The 17,018-nt window shown below is 49.5% G+C and overlaps 1 protein-coding gene across 3 annotated transcripts in view; it reads right to left on the bottom strand.

Annotated features, from left to right (window-relative positions):
• The window catches only part of STXBP4 (syntaxin binding protein 4), a 686,902-nt gene that overhangs the window by 514,562 nt on the left and 155,322 nt on the right, over nt 1–17,018 (bottom strand). The gene's annotated exons all lie outside the window — the stretch shown is intronic.

The raw sequence follows: 17,018 nt of genomic DNA, 5'->3' as shown, positions 1-17,018 counted from the left end.
GAGGCAGAGGACGTGGTGAGGTAAGTGGGGCGGGCTGGGTATAGTTATCAGTCTTTGGGGTCGGAGTAGTTTTCAGGGATGGGGGTCGTGGTAGTTTTCTAGACTGGGGGTCGGGTCGGTTTTAGGGCACGGGGGGTCGGGGTAGTTTTTTAAATAAGGGATTAGGGTTTTAGGACTAAGGGTAGTGGAAGGGGCTGGGGTAGTTTTAGGGACAGTGCGGGGGTGGGAGAGGGTCGGGGTAATATATATCAAGGGTTAGGGACAGCGCAGGGGTGGGAGGGGGGTCAGGTTAGTGTATATTAAGGGGCAGAGTTTTAGGCCTTAGGGCAGGGGGAGGGGAATTGGAAGTTGGCAGGTGGGACAGGTAGGGGGGTTGTAGCTTACAGCAGGGGGTCGGAGTAGTGGCAACCTTAGCTAGGCATACCTCTTTACCATTCATGTCTTTACAACAAAATTGTGTGGTAAAGGCATGCGTGGAAAAGGAATGCATGGTTAAGACATATTCCTCGTTTGGGATGTGTGGTAGAGGCACCCGAGGTTTAGCCATACATGCCTCTATCATACATCCCGTTTTGACTATCATCTTTCTTAAGTGGTGACAGTCCTTCATTGCCATGGCTTTTATAGTGAGCGGCATTGTGGGAAACACAGTTCTTTCCAATAGAGCATACATCTGAGACCTTTGAATTTTACTGCTGCTTAGAACTAGTAAACTGCAGTTCTTTAGACGTCATCAAGGTCCCATAACATATTCCCCTCAATACGGCAGATCTAATTTTTTAATAATGTGTTGCTGGTTTCCTTGCCTTACTCCCAATAGATGTCGGGCTGTAAAAGTAGAGGGGCACATGACAGCAGTTCCTTGTGCCAGCTCCCCCTGAGATGGTCCTCCTGTCCAGCTTGCCTACATGCTCCCAGGACCTGACCCACCTGGGGGGGCTATAATGTAAACAACCGCAGGAGACGATGCTTTAAAAAAAATAATAATTCTGCAGTGGATTCACAGCTCCGCCCAGTTCCAATGGCAATTTTCTTTTTTCTTTCTTTAAAAGGCTTTTTGGCCCGGTCTGTGTCACAGGGGGATCACAGTTAGGGGGTCAGGGTATTCCTAACCAGCCTCCTTTTCTTTTTTATAAAAGTTTTTTGCGGGACTCGGCTGAAGCAAAGTCTCAAGATGGCTGCAAACACTTCCTGGTTGAAGTGTTTGCAGCCAATCAGATTTGAGCATAGGGACTGTAGGATCCTCAGAGAATGTTCTTCACTATATATACAAATTTGGATTTCTCTTAATATTTCCAAAACTACTGAGCGGATTCACACTAATTTTCAAAAAGGTCGCTCTCTGGACCAACAGCTAACTTTCTGCAAAATTTGATATAATTCCATTCAGAAGTTTAGGCTGTAGCTTTGTCTAAAATCCTTATTGAAAAATTGCATAAGGATAACGCGTTTTGGGACCCCCCCTTTTTGTCGGCCCCCGCTTGACAGATAACCCCGAAATTTTAAAAACAGCAGCTGAACAGAGTGGTAAAGGAGGTTTTGAAAAATGTGTGAGGATTCGTCAAACGGCGCCAAAGTTATTGGCAAAACCAAATATACTTTTCCTATGGAAACTAGGTCCTAACTATAATCACTATTGAATTAGAAAAGGGGGCAGAGTAGGAATACCTTGACCCCTAGCTCTGGTCATGGGGTACCCGGGACCCTGCAGGACAAAAAAGCATTTTTTTTAGTTTAGACATGAGTCGCACTGGATCTGCAGCTTCCGCCTGGAAAAAAAAAAGCAAGAACTGCGGGTTCCCGCATTTCTCTGTTGTTTAGTCCCCAGATGGGCCAGGTCCTAAGGGCATGCGGGCTCAAAGAAATAAAAGAAATAAGGAGTGGGGCACCCGACTCACCCCCCTCCTGAGGCTCTTTTAAGCTCTGAGGCTTTATTTCAAATTTGGAGGTGGGCTGCACTGGAGGTATATTAAAAGTAATGGGGGGGCGTGGACCACCCCCCAGATTCAAGAGACTACCCTTTCCCTGGAGCCAAATTACCATTTTAAAAATGGGTGGGATGCCATGCTGCTCCCCCTCCCTTGCCATAATTGGCCCCGCGGACCACCAGCTCCTCGGGTGGCCCTTTCTACTAAAAAGTAGGTGAGCTGCGCGGCCTCCCTCATAGAGCCATACATGGCCCCGGGGACAGCCACCCCCCTCGGCTGGCTCCTGCTATGTCCCCAGGGACATAGCTGTTTGCTAAGACCTGTGAGGAGCTTTGACAGTTACTGCCAAGTCAAAGCAAACACTCTGCTTCCAGCAAGCACAAGCTGACAAAATTCTCTTGTTCGCTGGAAGCAGAGGTTTCATCTGTTTCCCAGCCCTGCATTTTAGTAGCTTCCTGTCTGTGAGAGCAATGTCGGCTCCCACAGGAGGCAGGGAGCCAGCAGGGACCCCGGGGGCCTTGAGGCTCCCCTGTGTTCCCAGGGAAAAAAGCAGTAAGAAGCAAAAGAAGAAGCAAAATGAGCAGAAAGAGGTTGAATAAAGGTGAGAAACTATCAGAAAGAGGCAAAATAGAGGACAGAAACAAGCAGAAAGAGGCAAAAGAAATGTGAGAAAGAAGCAGCAAGAGGCAGCATTAAGGTAAGAAACTGCCCGAAAGAGGTAGAAGATAAAGGTCAGCAATAAGAAGAAAGAGGCAAGATAACTGTTAGAAATGAGCCGAAAGAGGCAGAATAAAAGTCAGAAATGAACAGAAAGAGGCTAAATAAAGGGCATAAACTAATAAGGAGGCACAATAGAGGTCAGCACAAGCAGAAAGAGGTAAAATAGAGGTCAGAAACATTGATAAGGAGGCAAAATAGAGGTCAGCAATGAGCAGAAAGAGGCAAGATAAGGGTCAGAAAGGAGCATAAAGAAGCAGAATATAGATCAGAAACTAGCAGAAAGAGGCAAAATAAAGGTCAAAAGTGAGTGGAAAAAAGGCAGAAAATAAGCAGAGAATGAGCAGAACCCACTCAGGCACACATGCACCCACTCACAGTAGGACTGAGAAAGGTGCACCCACTCAGAGACCCACTTAGAAAATCATGCAACCACTTACAGAATCACTCACTCTCTCTTTACCCACTCACAAAACTACTCAGACACATGCACCGATGCCCAGAACCACTCACAGACCTACTCAGACACTCATGCACACCCTCACAGACTGACACACTCATGGAGGCACTCACAAACTCACTCAGACACACCCACTCACAGACCCACTGACTCACACACCTATTGAGAAACTCATGCATTCACTCGCACACTCACTCTCAAAGGTTACAGTTAAGAAAAAACTTTAAAAACTGTAGAAATTGGGGAGGAGCCAAGATGGCGACCGGGATGGCAGCGTAGGCTCCCGGCTCCGTGAACCTCCGCACCCCGCACAGATATCCTGCACGAGATCCTTAGCCTGCGCTATCTACCCGTGTTGGTGAACGCGAGCGGCAACCGGCCGTGTGATCCCGAAGTTTCTGGCAGCGGTACCGCCGGAGAAATGTCCGTCTGAAGTTTGCGGCCTGTGCAGCCCCGGAGCCGGGACCTCGAGTGAACGCCGTGGCCGGGCGGTAGTGCAACAACAACGGCCTTTGGTGACTGGGTGGGGTCGTACTGCCGGAGTGGTGCGAATGTCGGACTGCGCTTTGCCGTGGTCGCTCCTACCACTAAGCGTAGCTGAACGAGTGCGTGCCCGAGGTGGCAACTCCAAGACTCTCCGGTGATTGCTTCAGCCTTCGCCGGTGAGCTGCCCGGACGCCGCCCGTACCTTGTCCCGATTCTTGCGGGCTGCTCCCGGATTTTCGCGGGCGCTGGTCCGTGGTGGGGACGACTGTGGCCCGTGACCACACACCGGACACATTGTTTGCCTGCCCTCGGAACCCAGTTACCAGTGCCATGGAACCCGAGGCGCTTGTGTCTGAGCCCCGGTCCCTATCTGGGATGGACCTACCCAGCGGCCATTTTGGTATGCCAGAGTCCACCATCCTGTACACCGGGTTGCAGCAGGATTGGGAGGGTGCGACTCTGAGGAGCGTAGCAGAGCGAGCGCCGGGAGCTGTACTGGGGTACGGTGACCTTCTCGAGGCTCTCGGTGCCCTTCACTCCACCCTGATTCACGGAGCCTGGGTGTTGGGGAGCAAGCTCGATGGAGTGACATCAGCGTCGGAACAGTTGCCGCCTGCCTATCCCCAGGTGCACTGGGACTTCTCACGCCGCGCACGGGGGGACAGTGTCGTGGCCGCCCCTGTGAATAGTGCACGCCTGGACTCTCCGGACAGTATATTACAGTGCGATCAGCTGGCTGTGGATTTGGTCTGTTCCGGAGGTTTCGGACCTGAGTGGGGGGTGGTGGCCTTGTCCCGTGCGCGGTCTCCGACGACCCAGGCAACGTCCAAGCAACGGTCGCCCGCCCTGGCTGATTCCGCCTTCCTGGGCCTGGTGTGCAGTGTAAATCCTGGCTCGGCATCGGGAAAGACGATCCTCCCTAGAGCTGACTGTGTCGATCTTCAGAGCCCTCTACCCTACCTGTGTGTGTCGCTTCCTGAGTTTTATTGGACACTTCTCTTCCTGGTAACATTGGACATAGCACTGGGACGAGGGGTATGCATGGGTGGGTTTGCAAAGAGTGGCCAAGGATGATGCTGACCCTTCCGAGGTGGTCACCTACTAGGCGGGCGGGCTCGGGAGTTGTGTGCTCTCACGGCATAACTGTTAGTGTACCAAGTGCGTAATGCTCCTTACTCCTCTTTGACAGGGTAGATCTTGTGTTCTTTATTGTATGCTTTATGGGTAACCGTGTGGTGCGGGAGGGAGAAGCCGGGGGCGTGTTTTGCAGGCCCTCCTCCAGTTTATTAATATTCTCTCTACCCCCCCGTCTGGTGGGGGCTCCTTTCCCACTTCTTTTCTCTGTTTCTTCTATATTTCGGGTCTGGTTCCGGGGCGACAGGCACACTGCTGGGGGGAGGGGCCGTACTCATCTGCAGAGGTGCAGGGTGGGGGGTTGGGGGGGGGGATCCTTTAGTCTTTCACCTCCTTTCTCTATGGCCTCCTTTTCTTCCCTTATTCTTCTTTGTCTTTTTCTGGGATCAGCATGGTAGTACTCCTTTGTTGTTAATCACGGCTGTTTCCGGAGTGCCATAATTTCCGTGGAGTTTCCTGGGTCTTGGGGCAGGGGGTTGCAGGCGCAAATGGCCGTGTCATTCCTCCACATCCTGAACTTCCTGTTTCAGCGCCATTGCTTAGATAGACTGCTGTGTATTGTTTACGTTCATCGTTCTGCCTGCCATTTTTCGCTGCTGGGAAACTGTTTGGCACCTGATCCTTCCATCCTTTTCTATTATAAAATGTAAACCTTTATTATCCTGGTCTCCTACTTGGGCTGTTCAGAGACTGAGATTATGCTAGCGTTGAGATTTTGCTCCCCGAGGTACTGACTGTGATAGACCTGCTTTCTGTTATTCTGATTGTTTAGCGGCCGGCCCCGGGGGTTGTAGGCCCATATGTGTAATTGATTGAAATGTCAATAAAGGTTTTCAAAAAAAAAAAAAAAAAAAAAAAAACTGTAGAAATTCACACAAAAAAACTAAGTTTACAGGAAAGTTATAGTTAGTAAAAAAGAATTTAAAAAACCTTTGCAGTTCTAAGGTTTTTTTACAATCCAAAATAGCAGTCCTATATTTTTTCCTGGGCCAATCACAGATTGATTTACTTTCTGCACAAAATCAATACTTAATTTTAGCTACCTGTATATTTATACTATACAATCGAATATGTTCTTCACTAAATTAGGTGCATGAGCGGGTGTGTGAGTGGGTCTCTGAGTTGGTCTGTCAGTGTGTGCATGAGTCTCTGAGTGGGTTTGTGAGTGAGTGCATGAGTCCCTGAGTGGATCTGTCAGTGGATACATGTCTGTCTGGGTCTGCAAGTTGGTGCACAAGTCTCTGAGTCGGTCAGTCAGTCTGTGAGTGTGTCTATGAGTAGGAGCATGTTAGAAATGGGGGTCTCTAGTTGGCAATGGCTGGCCACTGTCCAAGTAGGGACCCTTCTTCCTAAGTCAGAGTAAGCAGCCTACACCCTTTGATAACCGCTGCTCAACCCTGTGGTAACGTAGCACGAGCAGTTAGGCCTATCTCAGACGCAGTGTGTGAAGCATTTATGACCATACACAGTAATACAATGAGGAACACTAGAAATGGACACCACTCAAGTAGTTATAAAAAATAGGTATATTTACTTAATCACAAGACCAATAACAGTAAAAATCCACAACACTAGAAAAATATGGTTGCTTTAAAAATGCTGCAAAAATAGTTCAAGGTGCACAAAATGATGTTCAGTTCAATGCAGTGGTCTCTGCGACCCTTTCACTCACAGGGTATCTGGATTCTGTAGCAAAGCAACAAAAATGTCGCTAAGGAGTTAAAGCGATAAATTTCCTCACGCTAACCAGCGATGCGTTGAATCCTTACCGGATGATGCGCTGGGTTGCAGGCAGGATAAAGCGACAAACTTCTTCACGCTAAGCCGGTGATGCGATAAAATCCTTGCCGCTAAGGGAGGATGATGCACCGAGCCTGTTGCGTGTGCGATCTTGCTGCGATGAAAGAAAATGGCGCTCCGCGAGGGAGCGACGATCCTGATGCGATGCGGGGAAAATGGCGAACGCTCGGCGTCTGCGCTGCGATGAGCTTGATGCGATGATTTGGGGTTAGCGAGCGCTTTGGGGCACGCTAACAGGCAATGCGACAATCCTCGGGTTAGCGAGCGTTTTCAGACCTGCTGACAGGCGATTCAATAACTTGGGTTAGCGAGCGTTTTCAGACCCGCTGACAGACTCTCCGACGATCTTCAGGATAGCGGGTGTTTTCAGGCCCGCTGACGGGTGATGCGATAATCTTCGGGATAGCGGGCGTTTTCAGGCCCGCTGATGGGTGATGTGATAATCTTCGGGGTTAGCGAGCGCTCGGCGGCAGCAGAGCGACGATTTTTCTCACGCTCACCAGCTGCAGCGGCCCGCTAACGGGGGTAAGCGATGATTTTCAGCACTCTTTTCTCAGCAGTAGAACTAGAGGCCCTGGAACTCACAGGAACCTCACCTGCAGATAGGAATCCTCGCTGGGAGGACACAGGAGGCTGGTGGTGGAGTCTGGTGTGCCTGAGACTCCTGCAGGAGGCTAGCTCTCTTCTAGCCCTTGGGTGATTGCTGGAGCCACAAGATAAAAGTTCCTTCAAAGTCCTTTTCCTCTACTTCCAAGTCCAGTAGTAACCACTGCAGGCCAGTCCAAGAAACAGCACACAAGCACAAGGACAGTCCTTCTCCTGCAGACTCCTGTAGTCACACGGACAGAGGTTCTTCTTGTTGTCCAGGAGCAATACAAATTGTAGGGGTTGGGGCACAAATATTTATACCCCCAAAGTCTTTGTTCTTTGGAGTCACAAGTCTCTGAACCCAGCCAGAACCAGTTCTGCCCAGCCCTGGAGCACTTTGTTTACCAGGCTGCATCCTTCCTTTCAGAAAGAGGGGGTCTGCCTCAGACGCACAGTGGGAGGTGGAGCCAGCATTCACCTTGCCAGGCACAGCCCTATTCAAGTGCAGGAGCTACCCCTCCCCTCACTCCAAGGCAGATCTCTCTATTCAACCCAGGTCTGACTCAACCTGCCCTGTCCCTCCAAAACCAGACAGCCAATATACATAATAGCAGAGCACACTGGAAGGCTTAGGCAAGAAAGTACCTATACTCTAAAGTGGTAGTTTCAAACACAGAATATAAAAATAACCTTCACTAAAAGATGTATTTTAATATTCTGAGCTCAGGCATACAACATTTGTTTTTCTACCATGTTCTGTGGGTCAGTTAGGACTATAGAATGTAATAGCCAAAACCTCCCATTCTGGCCTATGGAGAACAGGTAGCCTTACAGTAGTGAAAAACGAAATTGGGTGTTATTCACTACTAGGACATGCTACACACAGCAGGGCATGTCCTACCTTACACATACAATGCATCCTACCATAGGGGTGACTCACATGATGCCAAGGGAAGGTTCAGGGGCTGGGAAGTGGGTGCACTTCACAGCCAAGATGGCAGTTCTGGACTGCACACAGACAGTGCAGTGGCAGAGACACACTTTACAAGCTGCTTCTGTGGGTGGCGCAAACCAGCGCTGCAGGCCCACCGGCAGCATTTGGGTTACCAGCCCTGGGCACACACAGGCCACGCTACTAGGGACGAACAGGTAAACCAAATAAGCCAATCAGGGATATACCAATTCACATAGTCATATTGTCAAAGGGAGAGCATATGCACTTTAGCACTGATCAGCAGTGGTAAAGTGCCCAGAGTCATAAAGCCAGCAAAAACAGGTTAGGAAAAATCCAGGAGGAAGGCAAAAAGCTTAGGGATGACCCTGCAAAAAAGGCCATTTACAACACGATCCCCTTCCAGCCAAAGCGCAGGGGAGACCAATTACCACCTCGATGGGATTCCCTGCTTTCGGCAATAGAACACGGAACTGGCCCGCGACTGCAGGGGCATATTCCAGTTCTACGCCAATCTGAATCCTGGTGGAGCCCTCTGTCCACACTCTCAGGGCCCACTAAGACAACCAATGGGGAACTCTTCCCCTCACCACTGTGGACACCACCTGTGCAGCACCTAACCCTAGCTTGCTCACAGGTGTGTCCCAACAGAGAGACAGCAAGCCGCAGTTCCCACGGACAGTAGTCAGCGACGAGACCCAGGCCCTATACCTCTCAGGGCTCTCAAACCTCTGTGGCATCAGAGAGTGGGGGGCAGTAGCCCCAGGTGCCCAGCACCTTTTGTCCACTCTCCCTTCTGTCAGGTCAGGCACGCCACCCAGACTCTGCCCCCACCAACCCTGGGCCTGTACCCAGCGGCTGGGTGAGAGACTGGGGTGGGCTTTCCCACACCCGGACCTCCTCCTCACCTGTGGACACCACTTGTGCAGCACCTAACCTTAACTGGCTCACAGGTGTGTCCCACCAGTCAGAAACCAAGCCAGAGTGGCCACTGACAGTAGTCAGTGAGGAGACCCAGGCCTTATGCCTCTCAGGGTTCTCAAACCTCTGTGGCATCAGAGGGTGGGGGGCAGTAACCCCAGGTGCCTGGCACCTTTTTCCACTCTCCCTTCTGTCAGGTCAGGCACGCCACCCTGACTCTGACCCACCAGCCCTGGGCCTGTATCCAGCAGCTGGGTGAGAGACTGGGGTGGGCTTTCCCACACCCAGTCCTCCTCCATGGGACTCGGTACCCTCCCACCTGGAGCGGTACCCCCTTCCAGAATTGTCAGGGCACATGTGGCGGCATCCCAGTCTAGGGTCTGTACCCTTAGACTGGGCGGAGGTCAGGGGTGAGGCTGCCCACTCCCTGCCCCCCTTACTGGGGCCCTGCCCCCTCCCACCTGGAGAGGTGCCCCCATAACACAAACCGGGAGGGGCACTGTTAGCAGTGGCCCCTTCCTCCAGGTCAGGGGGGACACCCTGAATCTGGCCCTCCAACCCAGGGTCTGTACCCTTAGTCTGGGCCTGTGCCTGGCAACCCAGGACTTCCGGGGGAGTATTCCAATTCCCCCCAAGTTAAACACACTCCTCTAGATTTGTGCAACAGTCTGCCTGGCACACCAGGACTTCCTGGGGAGCACACAGGCCCCCCTTGAGGGAAACATACCCCTCCACCCGATCAGGGCCTTGATCCTGCAACCGATCTACCAACCTGGAAAACCCCTCAGGTGGCACCGGGGTCAGAGGCGAGGACTCCCTCCCTCTGCACCCCCTTCCAGCATACTGCAACCTCCCACCTGGAGTGGTGCCCTTAGAAAAAAAAAAATGGTTGGGACACTGCTTACAGTTGTCCCTCCCTCCAGGTCAGAAAACACCTGGACCTGACTTGCCAACCCAGGGACCAACCCCTGCGGCAGAACAATTGCCTGGCCAACCAGGACTTCAAGGGGTGCACATAACATCAACCCCACGGGCAGGACACCACCCATCGATGTCCTTCCCTCCAGGTCAGGAATCGCCTGTACCTGGCCTCCCAACCCAGGGACCATCCCCTGCGGTTGAGGAATTGCCCGGCAAACCAGGACTTCTTGGGGAGTACTAACACCCTCCCCGAGGGTAACACATAACTCCGGTGTTGCGTGACAGTCTGCCTGGCGCAGATCTCCTGGTCCTTGTCCACCTGACAGGGCGCGAAGATCTCCCAGGACAGAAGTGGTGTCATCATGGTCACTCCTCTGGTGCTCAGCCCTTCTGACTGGCACCTGACCCACTGGTTCTCCCACTGGGGGCTCCTTCCCCCTCTCACCCCTCAAGCTGGACTTCTGCACCCTCCCCCTATGAGTGGCACTGCCAGACACAAGAACTGATGGAGGCCTGACTAATAGCACTCCCAGCTCACCTAACACAGGGAGATTCCCCACAACTGACGGTCCATCCGGACAGACTAGATTCCCTACCTGGTGTTCCCTCATGGAACCATCCAGTACTGGAGACTGAGATGGGGGCACTTCGGGACCTATTCCAGTCTCACTCCTGCTCCCACGAGACAGGATGTGAGGCCCTACAACCTCCTAACAACAAGGGGACCTAGCTGTATCACTCCGGACCTCTCCCACCACTCTGGGTTGGAAGACCTCTGAACCACTCCTATTAGGGTCATTCCCTAATGCCTCTACAGAGCCTCTGGTACTCACCCAGAGGTCTGCCTCCTGTGCAAGCTTCCTATGACCAGAGAACGTGCGCTCTAACAGGTGTTGGTTTAGCTCTGGAAAACAGAAACTCACAATATGCTCTCCCACAATTGGATTACACAGTTCCACGCAGGTGCTAACCTTCACCTCACAATCCAGTGCCTCACATACATACCCCACACCACTCTCCTGAAATGGGCGAGACATTACATGACTGTCTCTATCACTCAACCCACACTCTTCTGGGTGGTTCTCACACTCATACACCAGGACTTCAACCACGGGGGAACCCCTCTCCCTGCACCTCACATCTAGAGTCGGTAGGGTGTCCTTCCCCTCACTAGGACTATGGGCCCCTGTGCTAGTTCCGCAATCCATCTCAGGGACACTGCACACCAATGGAGCTACCTCATATCCTTGAATCCCCTGGTGTAGATCAACCCCCTCCTTCAAGTCAGGTGCCACATCTCTGGGTGGGTGTACTACGCTGTCATCACTGCATAACTCAACTTTGCTGCCACCACTGGACCCCACCCTCACTGGTGAATCCAGACAATTAACACTGTGCTCAGGGGATAACCTACCCTCCAGAGCTAACTTTTCCTTTACTGCTAGCTGCTCTAGGTGTGCCTCCAGGTTTGCAATCTCCATTTGGAGCCTCTCTAATTCCAGCTGGTTCTCCCTCTCCCTCTGTCTGTCCAACTCCTCTGGGGACCATGAAGGGGATTGGGCACTACTCTGGGCACTAGACATGGCAAGGGACTGCCTACCTATGCGACCCTCCCACCTGTCCACCAACTCCTCTGGGGACCATAAAGGGAATCGGTCACTACCATAGGCACTAAAGTCAGCAAGGGGCTCCCCATCTCTGAGATATTCCATAAAACTTTCTCCATCCTCTTCAAAAATTCTCCAGAGCCACCCTCAGACCAACTACCCTCTTGGTAGGTGTACTGGGACTCCAAGAATCTCCATCTGTCTTGTTGCCAAAGCCTCAGGGATGTCTGCAAGGATAGCGGAGTCTCCTTCCTACTCACTGCTAAACCTCTCTCCTCACAGAACCCCCTTAGCTCCTCTAGACTGAAGGTCAACAGGTCATCTATGTAAAAGGTAGGTCTCATTTCAGCAAGACCCATTGTAGCAATAACTGGCAATATCAATCAAAAATAGAATCAAAACTTCAAAAAACGTACGTGGTTATGTTATGGTCTGCACTCACTAGTAGTGTACACTATAATGTGGCAGGTCTGAGACACACTTTACAAGCTGCTTTTGTGGGTGGCGCAAACCAGCGCTGCAGGCCCACCGGCAGCATTTGGGTTACCAGCCCTGGGCACACACAGGCCACGCTACTAGGGACTAACAGGTAAACCAAATAAGCCAATCAGGGATATACCAATTCACATAGTCATATTTACAAAGGGAGAGCATATGCACTTTAGCACTGCTCAGCAGTGGTAAAGTGCCCAGAGTCATAAAGCCAACAAAAACAGGTTAGGAAAAATCCAGGAGGAAGGCAAAAAGCTTAGGGATGACCCTGCAAAAAGGGCCATTTCCAACAGTGCAGGAGTCTGAGTGCATCTGTGAGTGGATGTGTGAGTCTCTGAGTGGGTTTGTGAGTGGGAGCATGAGTTTCTGAGTGGGTTTGTGAGTGGGTGCATGATCTGAGTGGGTCTGTGAATGGGTACGTGAGTGTCTGAGTAAGTCTGTGAGTGAGTGTGTGAGCCTCTGGGTGGATCTGTTAGTGGATACATAAGTGTCTGAGTGGTTGCTTGAGTCTTAGAGGGTCTGTGAGTGGGAACACTGAGCATTGCGACAAATTCACAAATATCCCACGTTTGGATAAGAAATCATTTTTCAATGTATTTCATAGATAAGGGGCCTCTGAAACACCCCTTTATTGAAGCAATAGGGTCAGGGTTCCTCTACTCAGACCCCATAGACCACTTTTCAGCTTTAGTTTCAGCCCCAGGAACTGTGTCCCATTACATAGATTGGCCACTGCAACTTTCTACACACGTTGTGGCCAGCCAATCACGGCATTCCTGTTGGCACCTGCATTTGCAATTCGGTACTAAAGAATTGCAAATTATTCACGGCCACAGATATACAAATTAGAATTTTCTTTAATATCTCCAAAACTAATAAACGGATTTATACCAAATAACAAAAAGGGCACTTTCTGGATCAAGAGCTGCTTTCTGCCAAATTCTGGTGTAATTCCTTCCAGCTGTTTAGGCTGTAGCTGTGTCTAAAACCTCTATGGGAATTAGAATGGGAAACACACTTTTTTTTATCCCCCTTTTTCTCGACCTTCACTTGACGGATCCCCTGAAACTTTACATGGACAATAAGACTCACCAGCACACTTAAAAAAAAAGAATTTGTGAAGATTCAGGCATAGAGTGATGTCACTGACCATGTCATGAGTGATGTAATAAGTGAGGTCAAGAGCAGTGCATTGCAGGGGCGCGAGTTATAGTTAGCTCTACTAACTATAACTGCTGAATTTCTCTGGTTTTGTACAAGTGAAATGTCAGCCTAACTATAACATCCCTGTAACCTTTGTTTTTTTCAGTGAATTTCAAAGTTTAAAAAAAGTTCATTTCTTAATTGTATCGTCCATTATTTAAGAGAACCTCTGATATTTTTGTATTTTCTTTCTATAATTGGATATTGTATATTACTTTTATATTATATACCACAATTTTTTTGGTGTGGTATGTGTTTATCAGAAAGTACATTAATAACTGGCTTTATTTTTAACAATTTTGTGAGTCAGCACAACATTGTCGCACTTCCTGTGGAGAATCTGTGATCAGTACATGTATTTCACATACTGGAAAATACACTGAAAGACATTTTCTAAATTAGTTTAAGTCTAAATATTTAGTAAGATACTGTTTTAATTTTTCTTTCTGTGATCAATTCAGGAGAAATACACCTTTACAAAAAAAACACCCCTATATTCGAGACTATTGCTTTGGCATTGGTAGTCGTGAAGAGCGCGTGGTTTGTACAAAGTGTGAAACATATATATATATATAGACATATTCTACAGTATATTTAACAGTAGAGCTTTATTAGTGTACTTTTCAAACTCATAATATTGTACTGAGTTTCCAGAAAAACCACCTTCAAACACTATTTTATGTTTTCGCGAAGACAGCACAAGTCATGATGACGTCAGTATTCATGGATACCACATGTTTTTCAACAACTCTGAAACATACATATATATATAGGTGTTTTCATCTTTGTATGTTTGGAGCCTCTATTAAAATTTCTAAAGCACAACCTACAAGTGTGAGGGCTCTTCCGTAGGGGTAACTTTTGCGGCTTGATTTTTAAACAGCTAACCCAGCCGTGGAAGAGCCCCGCTGCTAAACGCGGACCTGAGGCGACGCGAACCGGTGTGTGCCGATGTTGGGACTGGTGCTGGAAATGGGGGCATTGAGGTGCAGCAGTGAACATTGAACACGGCACAGAAACCCACTGCGGTTTGAATTGGAACTTTATTTTGGGGCTTTGTGCAACAGGCTCACTGAGTAATACGTAAGTGGTACTACGGAGTCCAGGAGGTCTTGCAAAGTGGCCACGCCCACTGGGGACGGATTTCCTTATTTAAATGAGTACACTGACTGTTGGGCATTCACCATCCACAAGATAGCCTTTGAAAAAGTGCGAGGCACGAAACGCCTCGGGCTATGCTGATCAGAAACATGCTGCAAGGTGTTTTCATCTTTGTTGTTTGCAGCCTCCATTAAAATTCCTAAAGCACAACCTACCAGTGTGAGGGCTCTTCCATAAAGGTAACTTTTGTGGCTATATATATATATATATATATATATATATATATATATATATATATAAAATCACTGAAAAAAACATAGGTTTCAGGGGTGTTATAGTTAGCTGGACATTTCCCTCGTACAAAACCCTAGAAATTCCCCCGCTATAGTTAGTTCAGCTAACTATAACTCGTGCCCCCGCAATGCACTGCTGATGATGTCACATATTACATCACTCATGACATGGTCAGTGACATCACTCATGACATCACTGATGACATGAAATGCAGCTCCCCGTGTGGAAAAGCAATATCGTTTGGATTTTGAAAGAGAGTAGGTTTCCCTGCACTCTCTTTCAAAATCCAAACGAAGTTTGATATGGGAGGGCGGGAGACTCCCGCCCTCTCATAGCAAACAACAGTGTTCTGGGGGTGGGCACCCCAGGACACTGTAGGAGCCGGCCCTGGGGGGTGGAGGTCCCCAGGGCCCTTGAGGGCTCCAGGAGGGGGGCCACGCAGCCCCCCTCCCTCAAACAATAAAGCCCTGGGAGGTGGTGGTCCCCGGGTCTTGGGGGGGCCGTTCAGCCCCCCCACCCTGTCTATTTTCTAGCCCTGGGGCGTAGCGGTCCCCGGGGCTGGGGGCCCTCCCAGGGCCCCCCATTAATTTTTACAGATTTTGCCCCCGGGATTTGGACCCCCCGGGGGCTAATTATTAAGGAGGCGCGGAAGCCCGCGATTGTTGTTTTTTTTTGTTTTTGTTTCTTTCGGCCGGATCCGCGCACCCTACACGCATTTTGCCGGTTTTTTTTGTTTTTTTTTTAAAAAGGGGGCCCTGGGGGTCCAAGCAACACTAGAGGGTCAGAGTATTTCTACCCTGCCCCCTTTACATCTTTCATACACTTATTTCCCTTACTTAATCAGCCTAGCTTCTACCGAGGCACAAAATGGCTGCCAATAGTTCCTGGTTTTGAATGTAGACAGACACTTGACAGCCAATTAGCATTCAGCGCGTGATCGGGAGGGTGCGCGCTCGGTTCGCAGATGGTGCGCTCAGGTTGCGCATAGGGTGCGTGGATCCTCCAAGGTCATAGATATATCTATCATTTAAACTCAATTTTCTCAGGAACTACTGAACGGATTGACACCATTTATGCAAAAGGCACGAGTCTGAACTGAGGACTACCTCTTTGCCAAATTTGGTGTAATTCCGTTCAACAGCTCGGGCTGTAGCTGCGTCAACAGGTCCTATGGGAAATTGCGTGGGGGAAACGCGTTTTGGGACCCCCCTTTTTTCTCGGCCCCCGCTTGACGAATCACCACAAAACTATCAGGATAGGAGCGGACCGGAGCTGGCCAAAAGTTTGGAAAATTTCGCGAAGGTTCGTCAACCGGTGCCAGACTTTTTGGGAATAGAATGTTGCGGATTTACTATGGAAAATAGGTCCTAACTAGAACTACCTACTGGCGACTGCCAGTAGGTAATATATATGTATTGTGAACAAGTTTCAGTATAGCTGTTCACTATTATAGTATTGAAAGTTCTGCTTTTCTTTCCATTTGTAAGGAAAACTACTTTAAACTTGCATTTAGAATTTCCGCTTCTGCGTAGTAACCACAAATATCACATGACCAGGAACCAAGGAATATCATTGGATGATATCCTTTTCAGCAAAATGAATAGGAAGTACACACTCACTCCTTCTTTAATCCGCTTTCATACAACTTTATTCTAAGCATGTGGATCAATCTTGGTGTGGAGGGTTTTTGGCCTTTTTGTTTATTTGAATAGTTTTATATAGCGCTGGCTAGACCCGGAGGTATCCGAGCGCTTTACATAAGAACAAGTTGCACAAAGTTACATCAGTTACCATAGCATAAAATGACAAACATATACGAGTTACCTGGAGCATGAGGGAGGGTGGGGGGGAGGGTTCAAGACAGGGGTGTAGGAAAAAAAAAAGTTCAGGTAGGGCTGGGAAGGGGAGTCAGCCACAGGGATCACGGAGGGAGGAGGCGGGAGAGGGAAAGGAAACACAGCGGAGAGACGAGGTAAAACAATGTCCAATGTCCGGCTGGGTAGGTGACGGCTAAGGGGGTGAAACCAAAGTCAATCTCCTCTATAGCTGCCAAAACAGCTCTACGGGCAATGGCCATGTTGCTCGGGCACCGCGGTCAGTATAACATATTAGGTTTCCACCGGAGGGCATCGTCATAGTTCCATTTGCCACACCAGTCCCGGTGTTATTGGGAAACACCGCCCGCCTCAACCTCCAGCTTTCCGGTACTCATCTCTCCTCAGCTGGTCAAAGGTTCTCCACTTTCCTTCAGGATCCCCATTACTGGTTCAGTTGCAGCAACGTGCCACCACTGACAAGAGAGCACACCTTTTTGTGCTTCAAAAATGGCAATACAGGAAGGAGTTAAGGATAAGCAGCAACACCAACAGGACCAGGATAACGAGGAGGTGGAGACTGAAGATTTAGAAGAAGAG

Source organism: Triturus cristatus, chromosome 7 (assembly GCF_964204655.1).
Source record: "Triturus cristatus chromosome 7, aTriCri1.1, whole genome shotgun sequence".
Classification (NCBI taxonomy): Eukaryota; Metazoa; Chordata; class Amphibia; order Caudata; family Salamandridae; genus Triturus; species Triturus cristatus.
Note: the sequence above shows the minus strand (reverse complement) of the source record. Positions and strands in the feature narration are given on the sequence as shown.